The sequence below is a fragment of the Chinchilla lanigera genome, unplaced genomic scaffold (genome assembly GCF_000276665.1).
Source record: "Chinchilla lanigera isolate Chin_1 unplaced genomic scaffold, ChiLan1.0 scaffold00023, whole genome shotgun sequence".
Classification (NCBI taxonomy): Eukaryota; Metazoa; Chordata; class Mammalia; order Rodentia; family Chinchillidae; genus Chinchilla; species Chinchilla lanigera.
In genome coordinates this window covers 13407375-13425592 of record NW_004955424.1, presented here as the reverse complement: position 1 = coordinate 13425592, position 18218 = coordinate 13407375, and the positions used below count along the sequence as shown (strand labels likewise).

At 38.3% G+C, this 18218-nt stretch overlaps 1 long non-coding RNA gene across 1 annotated transcript; it reads right to left on the bottom strand.

Annotated features, from left to right (window-relative positions):
- Positions 1-8292: 8292 nt before the first annotated feature.
- LOC102023931 lies at positions 8293-17532 on the bottom strand. The gene is made up of 3 exons (XR_261062.1): positions 17445-17532; positions 9858-9961; positions 8293-8540 (listed from the first exon to the last, which is right to left on the bottom strand). It is a non-coding gene; the product is annotated as an uncharacterized LOC102023931 (long non-coding RNA).
- Between the last annotated feature and the right edge of the window lie 686 nt (positions 17533-18218).

The window sequence follows — 18218 nt, the reverse complement described above, 5'->3', positions numbered from 1 at the left end:
AGAGAGAGAGAGAGAGAGAGAGAGAGAGAGAGAGAGAGAGAGAGAGAGAGACTGGAATCTGAGAAAGAACAGACCAAGAAAGGCAAGGGGCAGAAAGGCTGTGACAAGACCAGAGGTCAAATTTTGCTACTCATTTGCGCATGTAAGCAGCATGTATTGACACAGGAATAAAATGGAATCCAGTTAGAAACCAGAGTGTGGTAACAAACCCTCACCCTGATCACAGACTAAACCCTAAAGCTGACCTCAGACTAAACTTTAACCCTGGCCACAGATTCACCGATAAACCTGTCCTTAGACTAACCCCAACTACTCTAGTTAATCTTGGCTACTGGCCATCTCAAAACTGTGTCTCTATCTCAAAGATACAGGAAAACCTGTGTAGATGTTTCTGGAAACATCCCCAACCTGTCAGCGCCACAGAGAACACAGCAGAAAGGCTTGGTGGGACGACACTGAGCTGCACACTGGAAATGTGCTTATTAAAGCCGTGATTTTGTCTTGCGCAGCCCTAATGCCTTCCATAATTGGATTGCCTCTCCTCACCACCATTCCCTCTCTGTTGCCCCACTCCTCTGTAACTCTGGGCTCAGAAACCTTTCTGATCCTTGCTATGGTTTCAATATGGTTTGTCCCCCAAAGGTTCATATGCTGGAAGCTTGGTCCCCAGTGTGGTCCGTGGAGCCTCAAAGAGGTGAGACCTAATGGAAGTTAATTAGGTCATGGGGGATATACCTTCATAAGGGGATTAATGCTATCTACAGGAATGGGACAGGTCTAGCTTAGTTCTCATAAGTGGGACAGGGACTAAGTTAGTTCTCAAAAGAGCAGGTCATATAAAACCAAGACTATCATACCTTGGAGCCTTCTGCATGCAGCCAGTTGCCTTTCCATTCCTCCACTGTGTTGTGGCATAGCCAGATGGTTGTGCTGTACTATTTGAACTTTCCAGCCATCGGAAGCACAAACTCCCTGAACCTTTTTTCTTTATAAATTTTTCAGTGAATATCCTCTTATAGTAACATAAAACAAAGATGCACTGTTCCAGCTTAGAGCCCCAGCTTAGTTTTATTTTACCAGCCAACCACAACTTTCAAATTCTCTCCCTAACTAGTCTCAGCCAGAAGGTTTAACATTCCTTTGAATTCCTACAGCAATGTGAGTTAATCCATCTAGCCACTAAATACAAACATTCCTTCTGTTGTCTTGTTAAACTGTTATTTTCATTTGCAGAATGATTTGCGTGTAAGATAGGCACTGAAATTATCTCCCCAAGTAGATAGTAATTTTTCTAGTCATAAACAGTACTACAATGAACATCTTTATAAAGCATATTTATGAATTTACACACTTTAAAATGTTTCTTCTGGGGCTGGGGACTTAGCTCAGCGGCAAAAGCACCTGCCTGGCAAGTGCAAGGCCGTGAGTTCGGTTCCCGGTACCGGAGAAAAACCCAAAAAAAAACAAAACAAAATAAAATGTTTCTTCAACCGGAGGAACACTCTAAACATAATTTTAAAAGTAAAAATATCAGGTAACATTTCCCTTCCTCCATACATCTGCAATTTCTATAGTAATTTTTCTGATATTTAACTACATGTATCTAAATAATGTCCTTATGTTCTGCTTTCTGTTTTGTTTTGTTTTTTTTTTTCCGGTACCAGGAATCAAGCTCACAACCTTGCACTTGCCAGGCAGACGCTTTGCTGCTGAGCTAAATCCCCAGCCCTGTTCTGCTTTCTGAATTAATCAATTTAAACATCACCAATTGACCTCCTACTATAGAAGATGAAAAATTACTTTTACACTGTTACTAACATATATTTCTCTCCTCCCTGATCTTCAAACAGAGTTGAATGACATTTCACATCTTAGTCAGGTATAGTATACCATGAATACAATTCCTTTTCTGTATAACTTTCAGTTCTTCCTGGAGTGAAAAACTGCCTCATTTTTAAAAATGTATGTAGCTTTCCCAACACATATTGCTAATCCTTCCCAAACTTTCTGACAGAAACATAAAATCTCCCTAAATAAGGTCACATCTGAAGTCATCTTCCATTTTCACTTTTCTTGAGGATTTTCTTGCGTAGCTTCACAGCTCTTGCTCCCATCTGCTCTGGTATTTCAGTATCCCACACTGCTGTTCTTGTAGTTAACATCTTTATAAATTCACTTTACTTTTATTTTGTGTTGGCTATCCTGCTTCCTGAAACTTCTGTCTTCATTTTTTTTAGTTTATTCCTTTATTTTGTTAGAATATAACCTTCTAGTAGTTTCTTGAGAAAGAGCAGAAGATACAACTTTTGGAGAAATTAGATATCTAAAGATATTTTTATTCTACTTTCAATACTAATTATCTTGTGGTGTATAAAATTTAAGTTTAAGCTGTAAATGACTTCTTTACTAAAAGATAGAGCCTAGAAACATTACCTAAAGCACAATTTCTATTTTGCAGCCATACTCACAGAGCATATGGGAAATAAATAACATAGGAAATAATTCTCTCATCATTCAGATCTAAAATTTAGGTGTAGTATTCCCAACACTGGCTCTATGTTAGAATCAGCTGTAGACCCTTAAAAAATACTACTATGACAGAAAGTGACTTAACTGGTCAGAAGTAAGGGTGGTCATAGAGTGTGTGTGTGTGTTCTGATCATGTATGTGGTGTAATCGAAAAATGTGAATAATATTTCTAAAAACATTTATTACAGTAAAAGATGCATCACCATTAATCTCCCTCAAGGTACTCTCCCTTACTTCAAACACATGTATCCCATCACTCTTGCCACTTTCTGAAGGAATTCTGGAAGTCCTCTTTCATGATTGCCTTTCTTTTCTTTTAAAAATAAAAGGATGAGAACATATTAGCAAACACACATCCATTTACAGAATAGCACAAGAACAATACAAGCAATACTGAATTACAGACAAAGTGACAGGAAATTAACAATTGTTGTATTATGTATTGATGTCTTCAAAGTGGTTACTCAAGAAAACAAATATAGACATGCAAGATTGATCAAATAATTAATCATTAACTGTTCCTTTCAATAAAGTGACAGAAGTCAGTAGTACAACTATGTTAGCTATCCTGTGTGTGTATATATATATCTCCTGTGTGTATATATATATATATATATACACACACACACACACACACACACACACACATAATTTTCTCCTTCTTTTTTTTCCCTCATCCCAGTTGCTCTTTACTTTTGAGCATTTTCCTCTCGTTTCACAATGTCTATCATACCTCCTAATTTTTATTCACTCTTTCAGGTTCTTACACTAACGAGACAATATGTTGTTACACATGTAGGTCTGATTTACTTCAGTTATGAGTATGGTATCTAGTTGTGACCATTTACCTATAAAAGCCTCGAGTTTATCTTTCTTTATAACTGAGTAATATTCCATTTTATAAAAATGCCACAATTTTTTTATCCATTCCTCAGTGGATGGACATTTGGGTTGCTTCCATGATTTAGCTACTAAAAATTGCACTGCTATAAACATGGGTGCACATGTGTTGCTGTGATATAATGTTTTCAGTTCTTCTGGGAAAATACCCAGAAGGGGAATAACTATGTTGAATGGGACCTCTAGACCTAGTTTTCTGAGGAATCTCCAAACCGATTTCCACAGTGGTTTCAACAGTCTGCATTCCCACCAGTAGTGGAGAAGAGTTCCTATTTCTCCATAGCCTCGCCAGCATTTGTTATTGGTTGATTCTTATGGGGTGAGATGAAATCTCAATGTTGTTTTAATTTGCATTTCTCAAATGACTAATGATGTTGAACATTTTCTCGTGTATTTATTTGCCATTTATATTTCTTTATCTGAGAAGTGTGTATTTGTCTCAGATGCCAATTTTAGGATTGGGTCTTTGAATCTGGGGGGTTGATGCTTTTTAATTCTTTATATGTTCTAGACAGAAGACCTTTGTCTGAGGGACAGCGAGCTAAATTTTTTTCCCAGTTTGTGGGTTTTCCTTTTACTCTGCTGGTGATTTATTTACATATGCAAAAACTTTTCAGTAAGATGAGATCCCAGTTATTGATTCTCTGAAGTATTTCCCATGTGGTTTGGTTTTTGTTCGTGAACACTCTGCCAACCCCCATGTCTTCAAGATTTTTACCTACTTTATCTTCCAATAGATTTAGTGTTTCTATTTTAATCTAGCTTGTTTAACTCCTTTGTCAAAGATTAGGTGGCTGAGTGTGTTTGTGATTGTTTCTGTTTCTTCCAGTCTGTTCCATTGATCTTCAGGTCTGTGTTTTAGCCAGTACCATGTTGATTTTTTACAGTAGCTTTGCAGTATAATTTCAGGTCAGGGATTGTGATTCAACCTGACTTGTCTTTGTTGCCCAGGATTGCTTTTGCTGTTCTGGATCTCTTCTGGTTCCAGATGAATTTTAGGAATGTTTTCTGTAGATCTGTGAGGTATGCTAATGGTATTTTAATGGGAATTGCATTGAATCTGTACAGCAATTTTGGGAGTATGGCCATTTTCACAACTGTCTTTAATTGTGCTGTTATGGCTGTCTCTATGTCCTGAATCAATTCAGAATGTTTACTTTTATAGTCATTTTGACTTTGGAGAAGAATCAGGAGTCACATAGTGCGGATCCAGTGAGTAGGGTAGACGAGGACACATTGTAGTGTTTTTATGAGCCTGCCTGTTGGTTGGATGGCACTCAGCAGCAACATTAACCGGATTTTTTATTATGCTTCATGGACACAAAAGATGACTTCCAAAACCGTTTCAGCAAATGTCAAGGATGATGAGATAAGAGTGTTCAAAGTGAAGGGAAGTATTTGAGGAGAATTAATGATTAAGGACAATGTGTCTTTATTTGTTAATTCAAACATTCATGTGTTATTTGATTATATCTCATAGAATGCTTTTGTATGTGTGTTAAAATATATACAACATAAAATTCACCATCTTAGTCATGCCAGCTCAGTGGCTTTATTACAACCATTCACATTGCTATCTAGTCATCACCACTATCCAACAGTTTTTCTTCTTCTAAAACTGAAACTCTGTACCCATTAAATGCTACTTGCCCATTCTACCCTAATCCAGCCTGGGTCACCACCATTCTACTTCTGTCTCTCTATACTTGATCCTCTCGGGACTTCATATAATTAGCATCATATGTTTGTCGTTTTGTGATTAGCACATTTTATTTAGTATAAGGTTCTCAAGGTTCATCCTTGTAGTGGCACATGTCAGAATTTTTTTCCTTTTTAAGGCAGAATAATATTCCATTGCTTACATGTACCTGATTTAGTTTAGCAGTTCATCTATTGATGAACACCTGAGTTGTTTCCACCCTTTGGCTATTGGGAATAATGATGTTATGAACATGAGTTGTACAAATACCGGTTCCGGCCCTGCTTCCCATTGTTTTGGGTACATATCCAGAAGTAGAGTTTCTACATCATATGCTAATTGTGTGTGACAGAGTGTGTGCGTTTTTGTGCTGGGGATTAAATCCACGGCCTTCACACTGAGCTCTTGTTTTTTTTTTTTTTTGTTTGTTTGTTTGTTTTTTTGTTTTTTTGTTTTGGTTTTCTCCGGTACCGGGAACCGAACTCACGACCTTGCACTTGCCAGGCAGGCGCTTTTGCCCCTGAGCTAAATCCCCAGCCCCCACACTGAGCTCTTTTTACTTTTTATTTTGAGATGCAGTCTCACTAAGCCACTAAATTGCCCAGATTAGGTTCAAACTTCCAGCCTTCCTGTTTTAGCCTCCCAGACTGCTGGGATTACAGGCATGCACCACCATGCTGGGCTGAATCTTTATGCCTTAATTTTTTTCATCCTAATGATTTCCACAATATGGATTTATAGTTTCTATGTAGTAAAATCTATACATACTTTACTGTTTTTGCTTTAGTGTCAAAAGTAGAAAGGATTCCCATCCTGAGATAGTAAAAATAAAATCCCATATTCTCTTTTAATATATTAATTAATTTTTCCATTAAATATATGCTCATTATGAAATTTATCTTTGTAAGGAGTAACTATGCAGAATCCAACTATATTTTTTTCCTAAAAACTACCAATTATGCAAATACCACTTGTCAGATGACCTAACCTGTCCCTACTGATATGAAATTTCATCCTATACTAAATGCTTATAAGCATTTGTCTTTCTGTTTACTTCCACTTTTACATTTATATATTCTCATGTGTGTATTAACTCTCATTTATTGTAGTTTTAAATGTATTTTATTATCTGGTAGAAAAACTATTTTCTCATTACTTCTCTTTTTCACAATTTTGTTGACTTTTATTTTCATATGAAATCAATTCATTTACTTTAGAATATTTTTTCAGGTTAAAATAATTTTTGAGTTTTGGTGAAAATTATGTTCAATTAATATATTATTTCAGGGTATATTAATATGCTATGATATAATTTTCCTGTATACAAATTAAATATGATATTTATTTCTACAGTTAATACTACTAGGTTAAACTGTATAAAATTTCTTGTATTTGACCATTTTTCCCTACATAAAATTGCAATCATATTTGTTTCAATATAATATTGCTTAGCACATTGTTTTTTAGCTGGTTTTTCTTTACAAAGAAATGGACTAATAATACTATCACACTGTCTTAATTTCAGGGAAATTAATTAATTACTCCACACGGTCCTAATAGCTGCTATTGGTTTATGATTCCCACTCACTTGTACACGAGACCTGCTTTAATGTATTCATTTATTTCATTAGATAGATGATGTGGTAGCTTGCATCCAAATTTGCCATCACTTCTTCCCTTCTTTGTATCGCATATCTTTCATCCTTGAGAAGTACAATCTATGCCTCTAATCTTAATTTCAGATAAGAAGGGTCATAAGAAGACTTGTAGCTTACACTTGCGCTTCTCAGTAAAGTCGCTGTCAGAGTCTGGTGCCACTACATAAAAGAGCCAATGACCATAAGGCCACCGTGTTTAAGGCTAGGCCAACCCCATGAATAGAAATGGCTAAATGTTTGTCCAGTCCCTGGCTATTTCAGACTCTAGCTGTGCATTCCCACTCAGACCCTAACCACTATGGAACAAAGATAAGCCCCACTGTGTCCTGTCTATACTCCAGAAAACCATCAAGTATAATAATAACAAAACTTATTTTAAGCCATTAAGCTTGAATAGCTTGTCATGCAACCATAAGTAATAGAAATGGAAAGTTTTTGCTCTTTTTAGTAATTATATAATCATCCATGAACTAGCCATGCAAAAGAAAAGCCTGGACCTTACAATAATCTGCATTGAAACATATGATCTTTCTCTATCCCATTTCCTTGCCTATCCCAGCTCAATTATCATCTATAGTCCAGTTGTCATATTTTTTAAAATTTTGTGTAGTTTTAAAAATAGTATGCTATTTTTGGGGGGCTGAACATTTTTCTCTTGATATCATATTATATAATTCATCCATATAGTTGTATATAATTTTAATTAATTTGTTTAACTAATATCTGATCATGTGACTATATCACAATTATAATATTTCTGATCATGTGACTATATCACAATTTACTCACATACTTTTCTACTGATGGGCACTTAAATTACCAGATTTTTGATGATGCAAACAAGATTGCTATGAGCATTTTTATGAATGATGTAGCTTATTTCTTTTTATGTTCTTCCCCCTCCCTTGCTCCCTCCATTTCTTATTCTCCTCATCTGCCAAAGATCTGTCTTCCTATTTCCTATTGTCCATCTTTTATTTTGCTGTTTGATTTATTTATACTTTGAATTTCTCCTATAAAAGAAACTATACAAGTTTTAAACTTGTGCATCTGATTTATTTCACTCAACAGTATGGATTCAAGGTGCATCCATCTTCCTACAAATTACTTAAATTCATCCTTTATGGTACAGTAGTACCCCATTCTGCATAAAAATACCACATTTTCTTTATCGATTCATCTATTGGTGATCCTGTCATACATAGAAATACCAAAAAACCTACAGAGGTGTGATTATAAATAATAGTTTATAGCAAGATAAGTGAACTAGTATAACCACTGTAGAAGCCAGTATGGACATTCTAACCCCAATCATATTAATATTATTTATACCACAGCTTCTGAAACTCTCCAAATGCTAGATGCCCTTGTTTTTTTTTTGTTTTTTGTTTTTTGTTTTTTTTTTTGTTTTTCTCTGGTACCGGGAACCGAACTCATGACCTTGTGCTTGCCAAGCAGGCGCTTTGCCGTTGAGCTAAATCCCCAGCCCCTAGATGCCCTTGTTGAAGCAGCTATTGATTCTGCATGTTTGGGGAGAGTTCACAGCTTTTACAAAATCTCAGATAATACTCATGCTCTTGCTGATGCTGACACGGATGGTGATGCATACACCACACTTTGAATAGCAAGATGTAGACTTTTGCAATCTGATATGGTAGCCAAATCCTGCGTTTGCATGTGCCCTTTGTATACTTCATCCAGAGCAGCTTCCTGTGTGGATCCTTTTGTGATGAACCTTCTGAAGCTTTCTAGGACTAAGAATATTTTTGTTATACCCTTTTGCATAAATGATGATTTTGCTGGATATAAAATTCTAAAGTCTACTTTCTTTTTTTGTAATATTTTGAAAGGCGTACTCTAATGACTTTCTGTAACCAATTCTTATTTGATGAATACCTTAGACAGTCCATCTGACTTACATTCCTTACTTTGGAATAACTCTTTCTCTCTGGGAACTTTTAGGCTTTTCCTATAGGCTTTGTCATTCTTAAATTTAACATTCCCATTTCCTTGTCCCTATCTATTCTCTGCAGTCTCTTTCAGTCTAAAGTCTCCCTTCTCCTTCTCCCTTGCATTTGTCCTCTTTTTTTCTTCTTTTCCTCTTTCCCTCCTCTTAACTCTGGGAAATTTACCACCATTTTTTCAAACATAACCTGTGCTTTACTTTTTTATTTTTCTTTCTTTCTGAGATTGCTACTGTGCAACTATTAACACTTCTACTTTTATCTTCCATATGTCCTGGCATTTTTTTCTATTTCTTCACTCTCCTTTTTCTTTAAGCAAGATGATCTCAATCTAGTCTTCCAAATTAGTAGCTCCTCCCCTCAGGTAGGTACATTCTGCTACTTATTCCAGCTACTCTTTCTTGAGCTATTCTATTTTCCATATTTAATTGTCTTAGCACTTTTCTCATCCCTGAGACACCACCTAACACCACAACTTAAAGGCAGAGTTTATTTTGGTTCACAGTTTTAGTCCATGGTCCACCAGCTCCAGAGCAAAAGCCTGGCAGAGGGGAAGAGCAAGGAAAGCTGTGCAGTTGGGAAGCAGAGAAAGAAAAGAGGAGCAGGCAAGGGAGACACTGCATTCTCTTCCAGGACTTGCTCCCAGTGACCTACCTCCTCTGACCAGACTCCACCTCTTAAGAGCATGTCAGAGGTATCACTCCACCCCAGGTCTGATCACCTTCGAAAGCCCTGCCTCTGAGCTCATAAAGCTTGGGAAACATTCTCCATATAAGCTATAACACTCATGTTTTTATTTGATCTTTGTTTACATTTTTTTGTTCTTGGTTCATAACTTTCAGTTTGTTTACTCATTTTAAATATTGCTCTAATATTTTTCCTTCTAAAGGAATCTATACTCTGATTATATGTTACTTTTTGTTTCAAATAGCTATGACTTTACACTGTCTTATTTTGGCTTGAACTCATCTTTCCTTAAGGATATTGCCATCTCCATAGATGAACTGGGAGATCAGACTCCTACTTATGAGGAGAGCCGCGGGGAGCAGAGGGTGGACGAGTCCTAGTGTGGAGAGGGAAAGACCAGAAATCCCTACCACTACTCACCCCATGAAACAGCTCTTTGGGCCTGGGCTTCATTCTTCACTTGCACCTTGGTATTGTGAAGTGACACCTCCAACCACTGTACTACCCAGTGTAATTCACCTGCCCTGGGAAAATTGAGAGAATGGAACACGGAAACAAAAGTCCAAAGTTAATAAATCTCTTGGGTTTTGTGTTTGTTTTGACTTTAGATGTGTTCTCACTATGGTGTCCAGACTGGCCAAGCCAGTCTCCTGCCTCAGGCTCCTAGTATTCTACTTGTTTTTCTTAGTTCCTCAAACTTTCTTGCATTTCACTAATGAGCCGTATTTTAGCAGTGTGTTTTTCTTTTCACATATGAATGCATTTGATTTGCTAATGTTTTATTGATGGTTTATTCATGAGCATATTACTTAGTAGCTTTCATTTTGGTTCTGCTTATCAAGTTTTTGTATTGTGTTAAATCAATTTCATTAAATAAATTGAAATTTTTTGTTATCTATGCATGAAAACAATTTAATTTGCATAGACGCTCTCCCGAGGTTGAAAACAGATCTACAAACAGATCCACTTCCTGTCCTTGTGGTATAGTTTGGATATGGGAAAGGGGAAGGCTTCTTCACAAATTTCTCAATTTATTGCCTATTTATTTCTCTATTCTGACTTTCTATTTCTTCTTGACTCCATTGTTGTTACATTTTCCTTAAAAAGTAACCAATTTGCCGGGGATATAGCTCAGCAGCACAAATGCCTACCTGGAAAGCACAAAGTACTGAGTTCCACTCCCAGTACCAAAAAAATAAATAAATAACCAACTCATCTAAATTTTCAAATTTCTTGGAGATGCAGTTTTTTTCTTCTTAAAACCAGCTTTATGGAAGTATAACCTACATTTTAAAATCCACCCATTTTAAGTACAGTTCAATTGGTTTTAGAAAATTATTCCTATATCTCCATTAGAAATACCAAGTATCTTTTAGTATTTAAAGTCATAACAAAAAGCTCCCTAGCTCACTTTTTGTAATCAATACCTCTTCCCACCCAAGAGCCAGGGAACTGCTGTTTTGCCGTCACCATAGCTGAGCCTTTTCTAAAATTTCATATGAATAGAATCAGACAGAATTTGTCCTTTATGTCTGACTTCTCTTGCACAGCATAAAATTTTTAAGATTTATCCACTCCTGCATCAGTAGTTCACCCCTTTTTGGTAGTAGAGGTCTACTGTATGGGATGTACCAAATCTGTTCATCTATCCACCAGTGGATGAACGTTTGGATTATTTCCAGTTTGAGACCCTGGAATCTGCACTTGCACATGTAATTAAATTAAAGGCCTTGACATGGGGAAATTTTCTGGCCCATAAGTTAGACCTTAAGTGCAATCATATGTATCCTTATAAGAGGAATGCAGAGGAAAATATGACAAAGAAAAGATGAGGTGAAGGAAAGCAGAGAGGAATTTGCAGCTACTAAAGTGATGCAGGCATACACCAAGAAGCGCCAGCAACTGCTAGAGGAAAGAAGAGGTGTCTTAGTCACTTTTCTCACTGCTGAAATAAAATACCCAACACCCAAAGTAAAGGAGGAAAGATTTATCCGGCTCACAGTTAGCAGAGGTTTCAGTCCATAATTGGCCGGCTCCAAGGCAGGGTTGCATGGCAGAGGGGCATCACAGAGGATAAACAGTCCATGACAAAGCAGGGCAGGCAGAAGGCAGCAAGCATCAAGCAAGCAACAAATGACAATCCTCTTCCTGTCCCTTATGCCAGACTACCCACTTTAGGGTGAGTAGCACTCACACCCAGGGTGGGGCATCCTTAATCCTAGCATCACACCATGAATCAATCCTTGATCCCAGCATCACACCCCAGATCCAGCCACCTCCAGAAAGCCCCACCTATGACCACATGAGGCTTTGGGAGGACATCTAGATACAGGCTGTAAGAGACAAGGAACAAATTCTCCCCTCAAGCCTCCACAGGCACAGTTATGCCTACACTTGAATTAAGCTATGGAAACTGACTATGGATTTCTGGCCTCCAGAACTGTGGAAGAATAAATTTATGCATTTTAAACTACCAGGGTTTTGGTAGTTTGTTATAGCAACCTCAGGAAACTAAAGCAGAGTCTTACAAAGAATGTTACTATAAGTGTATGTGTGAAAGTCTATGTGTGAGCATATTATTCATTTCTCTTAGATACACAGGGATGGGATTGATGGATTATATGTTTACATTTATAAGAAACTGACTTCTTCAAAATGGCTATAACATTTTACATTCCCATCATCAATGTATAGAAAGCTTCAGATAGTCCACATTCTTACCAACACTTGATATGACTCATCTTTTTAAATTTTAGCTATTCTAGAATGTGTATAGTGGTATTTCATAGTGGTTTAAATTTATGTATTACTAATGACTAAGGATATTTTTATATGTGCTTTTTTTTCATTTATACATCTTTGGTAAAGTATTTATTGTAATATTTTATACATTTTTACTCAGTTATTGGCCTTTTTAGTATTAAGATAATTCCTTATATAACAGATTGCAAATATTTCTCCCAGTTTATAACACATCTTTTCAATTTCTCAGTGACAACATTTTTCAAAGAACAAATTGTTTACTTTCAATGTATTCCAGTGTAAATTTTGTGGTCTAGGAAATCTGCCTACCCCCATGTACAAGTTTTCTTTTAGAAGTTTTACAATTTTACTTTTTTTTTTTTGGTATGAGGAATCAAACTCGGGACCTTACGCTTGCCAGGCAGGTGCTTGTGCTGCTGAGCTATAACCCTGGCCCAGAAGTTTTATAATTTTAGTATTTATATTTATGTCTACAGTTGACTACATGTTAATTTTTTGTGGTATGACATAAGGATCAAGATTCGCATTTTTACAAATAAATACCCAGTTGCTCCATTTCCGTGTGTTGGGAACAGTATCCCCACTGAATCACTGGGGCACCTTTGTGGGAATTCCACTAACCACGTATGTTTCATTGAGTTATGTGTGCATCCTCAAACAATCCCACACTGTCCTGATTGCTATAGGTTTTGCAGTCATGAACTCAAATAGGGTAAGTCATCTACCTTTATCTTGGTTTTAACACTCTTTGGGATATTTTAGCTCTTTTGTATTTCTTCATATGTATTTTAGAATCATTTTGTCAATTGCTACCTCTTCTCCTTTCCCCTGGAAAACAATCCTGATGGGATTTTGATTTGGGTTGTTTTGAATCTATAGATCATTTCAGAGACATTTGAAATCTTAATATTGAGTTCCCTAATTCATGAATACAGCATGTCTTTCTATTTATTTTAGTTTTATTTAACTTTCCACAGCAATATTGTATAATTTTTAATGTACATGTCTTACACATGCTTTGTTATATTTATCTTTGATTGTTATTGATTGTTATGGTCATAATGATTTTTGGTTTGGTTTTGGTTTTTTGAGACAGGGTCTCACTATTTAGCTCAGTCTGGTGTTGAAAGCACTATATAGTCAAGGCTGGCTTCAAACTCCCAGGATTCCTCCTATCTCGGCCTCCTGAATGCTGAAATTATAGGCATGTGCCACATGCCCAGCAGGGTAATAATGCTGTTGCCGGTGACGTTTTTAATTTCAATTTCCAATTATTTATTGCTCTCTTCAGCTTAGAAATTTGTCTTTCTAGGATTTTGCACTGCTTATTATGCCTAATATTTTGTGAGATCTTCTTTTATTTCATTCACATTGCTAAAGATGTTCTTATTTTCCCAGCCTTTACACAAATAAACACTTCGGTTTGTTTAATAAGTCTATCAAGTCTTCATTTCCTAATTTATTGTTTTGCTTTTGTTCTTGTTAATTTTTTCCTATTACTTTCATTAAGCTTATTTTGTTAATTTTCTCTAAGTTTTTTTTATTTTATTGTTGAATACATTTTGCTTTTGTTCTGTCTTATTTAATTATTGTAATGGCTTTGTACTGTGACCACTCAACTAAGCTGGAAGAACTACACATCACAGAACTTCCCTCCATGTATGGTTGTGGGTGAGAGTTAGTCCCAAGGAAAATTTACGTGGGGTTTAGAAGCAGTGATTTGTTTAAACCAAAGGTCATTGGAGGGCCAGGTACCACTGCACTTTGCAAACCGTCTCATGTCTACGGACTGACCTTGCTGGTGTGGGCAGGATCTAGCCTCTCACCTCCTTTCTCCCGCTGCACTCAGATTTTCATCCTGTTTCCTGTGCAGCTGGTGCTAGCTCCCTGGAGATGTGAGCCACAGACGGGGGTTCCCGTTTGTCCTTGTAGGCTCCAGTTCATTCCTATTGTCCTCACCTCACATCCCTCTCCCCTTCTGACATAACCTAATCTAAGGATTTGGCCTGTGTTATTCCTATACATTTCTTTTTGCCTTGGTTAGTTCTCTAAAGACTTTGTGGTCTTATTTTATTATTTTTCTAACTGTTACTAGCAATAACTCATATACCATCTCTAAGTTCTATTGTTTTATCTTTTAACACCATTTCTCTTAAGATATTTTTATTCAAAAAATTTAATCAAGATGTGAGAGGTACTTCTGATATAAACATTTGTGCTATAACACACCTTCCATACTGAAACTCTTATTGACTTATTTGTTTTATTTCCCCAAGCAATGTTTCAGAATGGACCATTTACTTTCGGAATACAGGCAAATCTAAGAACATCCCTGTGCTGCCTTCCACATGAATAATAATTAGGTTGGGTAAGTAGACAGTGTTCGTATGTTTGTTTTCTTCACTGGTCTTGCACTCAGCTGTTCCTTTCAGGAAGCACACTCACCCCCATTTTCCATTCAGGGTGCACTGGGTAGTGATGACCCCATCCTCAGCCCAGGGGTAGACAGATATGTGACAATGGAAACCTGGCAATCTACTGGCCAAGTGGTTGGTGATCAGTATTGACCAGTTCCAGGCCAGTGAGAGCCACTTCCACTGAACTGTCAGAAAAGAGAAGTTCTAGAGCCTCTAATGGTCACCTGGTGGGCCATGTGAGGAAGAAGCCAATTCAAGATAAGGCAGAGTTAAGAGGTGACGGGAAAAAGGGAGCACCTAGGTCCTGCCAGAAAAGAAAATATGTTTATTCACAACTAAAACTGCAAAGGGAGATTCAGGTACTGGTGGATTCTTGTATCAGATTATTTCTCTTTCATCTCACTAGGAATATGCATGTAGAGTATTTTTTTTAATCGGGTTGAATGGAGTAAATTTCATGAGGACATAAATTTTCTCATTTCTCTGAACAAACCCCTTGTTTAAAGCCACTGAATTCACTCATATGTCTAGTAACTTTGATTTGCCCAAGGAGGGAATTTATACGTTGGCTCAGGTCTAAGATTTATGACAGTCTTCCATGACCGTCTAAGAGTTCACTATTCAAATTGCTTAGTTCCAGATAAATTATATTTTTCCAGTTTATTCTGTGAGATCTGGGTAGAAGTTGGTTTATAGCTGCCCAGAGGATGGTTTGGGTGAGAACCAAAGGTTCCATGCTGAAAGATATGTGTTCCTATTGTCATTATACCCTGAGATTGTCTGTCATTGTACCTCTTTCCCACCTGAAACAGTGACCTCAAAGATACAGTGAAGTGCAGGCTGCAAGCCCTAACCTTGGACAATCTCTCTACACTGGCACCAGCCTCATATTCCAAAATCATTCATGAGGTTGAAATTCCTGCCTCTTCTTAATCTCCCTCCATTCAGTTCTGGGGTGCCACCTTAATTGTTTATAACTAGCGCTCAGTTCTGTGCCTCTCTGCTCTAATCTTGTGCTTTTAATGGCTTTCTGGGTAACTTGTTAACTTACTTCACATGAAAGACAAAGGATTGCTATGCCTTCCTTCATCCTAACGACTCTCAATGCCATGAAGCCTTCCTCCTAAAAGAGCCTATCAGCACACAAGTGTGGAGAGGAGTTTTGTAGGAGGCACATAAATAGGAAAAGGGGTGTTTCATATTTTTGAATTTATCTGAAACTAAAAGTAATATTCAACAAGATTGTCTTGACTGGAATCATGCAGAAGATATATGTGAGAAAACTTTGCAAAGATGTTAAGAAGCGAAACATCCAATTCTACCCAGTAAGTTCCTGGTTGGCTGGTGGGTTCCTTCTCATGTTTTGACAGTCAGTGAAGATATATAAAGGCTGAGTGGGTGGATAGATGAATGGATGGAAGGATAGAAATACCAGTTTAAACATGGTATTTCAAAAATACAACCATAGTTTGATCCACCTATTCATCCAAAAGGCAAAATGCCATTTAGGAAGATAATTTCCATTTTGGTCTAAAATTGTCTTGATAATAGCAAAATGCATTAACTATCCATCAAAATGCCATTTTCCTTTGCTCCACAGTGAGAGTTCTCTCTGGGAAGTAAGGAGCCTGATAGCATGCTTCCCCATCCTCTTTCCCCAGGGCAAGACCATGTGACCAGCTTCATGACAGAATACACACAGCAGTGATTTTTTCCCCCTCTCTGTGTTCCTTCAGCTGACTGACAGGGCAATACTGGAACATCCTTGAGGCCAGTGCTCAAGTTGGCAGAGCTGCTATCAACCTGGTTCCCTGAATGACTGGCTACAGCGGAGAACTCTACCAACTCTGTCTCCATGAGATAAATTACTTTCCATTCCATGATTTTAAAATTCTTTTCTTTTTTCTAGCAGTTTATCTTTTACCCTAACTACAACTGAATTTTCAGTGAGTCAAAAATCTGTTCCTCCCCATTCACTACCTTCTAGCTATTTCCATTGGGTGAAAAGCACACAGAAAAAAGTAGCTCTATAGTTGTGCAGCAAATTATGAGAGAAACTTTTAATTTTCATAAGAGGCTTTGGAAAGAATGACTTAGTGAGACCCTATTTTAAGATAAAAATGAAAAGGATCTGGGCATGGTGGCACACACCTATAATCCCAGCACTCAGGAGGCTGAGGCAGGAAGATTACCACAAGGTCGAGGCCAGCCTGGGCTACTTAGTGAGTTCAAGGCCAGTCTGCACTACAAAGTGAGGCCCTGCCTCAAAAAAAGGCGTACTGAGGATGTAGCTCAGTGTAAAGGACCCAGGTTCCACCCCCAGTACTGAGAAGGTAAAACTAAAACACTGATTTCAGGTAGCTCTGTAACTGTTAGTCACAATTCAAGGAAGGAATTTAACCAACTTATCACTGTGTGCATAATGCATACACACACACACACACACACACACACACACACACACCCCAACCTGAATGGAGCTATAGTGCATACACCATGCTCTGCTTTGGGGAAATGTCGGTTCTGAAGAACATTCCAGAAACATGTGAGCACCAAGACCCAGACAGCAGAATGCCACATTATCCATAATCAACAATGATGACCTAGCCCAGAAAGGAAGAAGGGCCTGGATGTGTTTCTGGCCTCATGACCTCTGTCTTGTATCCATCCTCATGGATTGTTTGAACCATGCATGAAACTGGGTGGGGTAACATGGGATAACCTCCTGCCCACTTCTGGCCACCAAGACCAGGGCCTCAGGCAGGGGGCACATGCACACTAGCACTCACACACCGGGTCCCAGGTCTCCTGCCTCTCACAGGCTCACTTTTCACTCCTTGCAAACCCAGGTGACTCAGCATTATGGAGCTTCCAGTTCTTCTTCCCTGTAGTTCAGATAATTCAGCTGAGTAATCAGAAATGTCCCAAGTATAAGAGTCCCTGCTTCCCAACCTCACCCTTGCATCACTCTGGAGGGGCAGCAGAGACCCTTATCCTAAGAGTCATCTTTCCTCAGAGCCCCAAGGCCTGTGCACACTACCACTCCCAATCCAGCCTCCACAGTAAGCACTTCAGTCCTGTCCTCTCTTCCCAGCCCCACCCCACCCCTTCTTAATTCTGGCCAGCTGGCCCCCACACCCCTTCAGAATTCTGGGAAAGGCAAAGAGAGGAATGGAACAATGGCCTAAAATTAGAACCCACAACAGAAGCATGGCATTCTGAGTCATGCATTGTTCTTTTCCCGCTGCTCCCCAAAGCTGCTGGTATAACCACACTGGTTCTGGCCCTGACAAGTGCTGACAGTGGGATCCAAGCCAGCCAGGCCTCAAGGTAGAGGGGCTACTGGAGTAACAGCCCAGAGGGCTGGGGCTCCTGAGCAACAGAAACCACTGGCAAGACAGGTGATGTCAGCCTTAATAGGCAACAATTACTTCCTTCTGCTCCATGTTCTCCCCGCTCCCCTACAACCCGCAACCTCCACCCAGCACGTGTGGCACATAGTGTGGACACACAGAACAATGGCTGCCTCAGAGGACACATCAGTTGTGGTCAGGATCGCCCTAGGAGTCACTGTGCAGCCAGTCCTTCCCCCAGAGGGCAC